The sequence below is a fragment of the Ictalurus punctatus genome, unplaced genomic scaffold (assembly GCF_001660625.3).
Source record: "Ictalurus punctatus breed USDA103 unplaced genomic scaffold, Coco_2.0 Super-Scaffold_100056, whole genome shotgun sequence".
NCBI lineage: Eukaryota > Metazoa > Chordata > Actinopteri > Siluriformes > Ictaluridae > Ictalurus > Ictalurus punctatus.
Genome location: NW_026521088.1, coordinates 708863 through 711488, shown reverse-complemented (window position 1 = coordinate 711488; position 2626 = coordinate 708863).

Genomic DNA, 2626 nt, shown 5'->3' with positions numbered 1-2626 from the left:
ATGGTGGAAATGAGCATTTTCGATGCTTGTGCTATTTTCTTATAGACACTTCCCATTTTGTGAAGCTCAACAACCTTTTGCTGCACATCACAGCTACAGTGGTGCTTGAAAGTTTGTGAACCCTTTAGAGTTTTCTATATTTCTACATAAATAACAAGATTTTCAGACAAGTCCTAAAACTACTCAAAGAGAACCCATTTAAACAAACGTGACACATGTTATACTTGGTCATTTATTTATTGCAGAAAATAATCCAATATTACATATCTGGGAGTGGCAAAAGTATGTGAACCTTTTGCCTTCAGTATCTGATCTGACCCCCTTGTGCAGCAATAACTGCAACTAATCATTTCCAGTAACTGTTTATTAGTCCTGCACATGGGCTTGGACATCAGTTTTGGCCATTCCAAACCAATAACTTTATTGTTCTTTAACCATTATTTGTTTTGGGCCATTGTCTTATTGCATGCCCCACTTTCTCTTGAGATTCAGTTCAGTTCCTGGGTTCATTCTTGCCCTGCGTTTGGGGAACTCACCACTACACTAATTATAATCTTTCAGATAGCTTGGAGATTTAGTACGTGTAGACCTTCTCAACTCGGGGTTTTCCATCCCAAGGAAAGTTTCTGATGCAGCCACTTCAGAAGTTCCTCCCAGTTTTTGTTTGTGACTTTCCTCAGAGAATGAAGAACCTGAGTCTTTTGTAGAATGCGCTGGAATGGCAACATCTGGCCGTGAAGTGTCTTACAACTCTGGTGCTACGGATGTTGCATTGTGCCTGTCTCTCACCTGATCAATATGTCAGTGCACTACTTGCCCACTTCCCAATGCTACTGTGCACCATACAGGACCAGTCTTTTTCTGAACTGTTCCTGGAATAAAAGTAGGTCCAGAGCTGAAGTTCCTAGTATACACTGGGTCACCCACCACGAGATATCTTTCCTTTGCATGTTGGTCATGGTACCATTTTTCTCAATTATTTGTATCTCAATGAGATACAAATAATTGTGTAGACCAGTCTCCCTGTGTAGACCAGTTTCCTTCCACACAGCTGATTAGCGGCTGATTTGCCAGTGGTCGACTGTGGCGTCGTTCGGTAACTGAACAGCACTCTGCCTAGCTTTTTCAATGGACTCTCCAGCACTCTTTTCATCAGGGTTTTGAATGTTTGAACGGCCCTTTCAGCCAGACCACTGGAAGATGCATGGTAGGGTGCTGTGCTTGTGTTTAATTCCGTTTCTTTCCATAAACTCTTGGAATTCAGCACTGGTAAAAAAACAAAAAAACTGCTATGGTCTGACATCACTACTTCTGGTATCCTGTGTTGGCTAAAGGTTTGTCTTAAGCACTGAATGGTAACTGTGGATGTAGACTTGATTAACAGATAAGCCTCTATCCATTTTGAGAATGCTTCTACCACGATCAAGAACATTCTACCCATCCACGGTGCACCGTAATCAATGTGAATCCTTCTCCATGGTTGCTCTGGTATCTCTCACGCATGCAGTGGCGCGTTTGCCGGAGCGTTTCTGTTTTCCTGACAGACTGCATACGATTTGACCAATGCTTCCACCTCTGCATCCAAGTGTGGCAACCACATATAGCTACGCACCAGGCCTTTCATCCTGGTAATTCCCGGATGGGTTTCGTGTAGATGTCTTAGAAGAGCCGCACGCCGCGGAGGTGGAACCACTACGCGAGTCCCCCATAAAACTAAGCTTCCCTGTATGCAGAGTTCATCCTATTTCCTTACATATTAGGGATGTCATGATACCAAAAATCTAGTCGTTGGTAACGATACCACCAAAAGTACACATGCTCAGTACCATGGTGTGGTTTTTATTTTTTTTTAAAAACCCAGAGAATTAAAAAAAAAAACTATAAAATTGAAAACTCCTGGAGGGCATCCTCCTCTGGCTGATACTGAGAGAGAGAGAGAGAGAGAGAGAGAGAGAGAGAGATATTTTAGTTCAAACACTGTCTGACCATGACTAATAAGTGCTAAGGTGCACTCCTGAATGCACACACATATCCCTTATACTCTGAATGCAGGCATTAGTTTAAAGTCACTGATACGGTGTCAGGATAAAAAGATTTATTAAAAGCATGAACATGTGAATAATTATTAGTGACATGAGGCTACATTTAGCTGACAGGACACGGGCTGAATGGAGATGCATGGTGGTCCATTAGGAGGTAGTTTATAACATTGCAATGCGTTAGCGTTTAACAAATAACTGGATATCTCAAACATTACATGGAGCATAATGTTAGCTGATTTCACGGCTACAATGCCAGCTGTCTCAAACATAATATAGGACCTGTCTTTCGACTGTAATCCTATGGCATTAATTTTGTGACCTAAAAATATCTCTACTTCTCCCAAGGACTCGCACTTGCTCCTTCTTTGCCTCAGTCCACTCTTTTCTATCCTACTTAGTACCTCATCCAAGTTCTGCAGATGTTCATTAGCCCCTGAGACTAAAATGTCATCCAGATAAACTGTGACGCGTGTGATGTCTTGCAGAATCCCTTCTATTGTGTGCTGGAAGATCGCTGGACTTGAAGCAACTCCAAATGGTGGCCTGTTGTAAGTACATAATCCCTTGTGCATGTTGATTGTAAC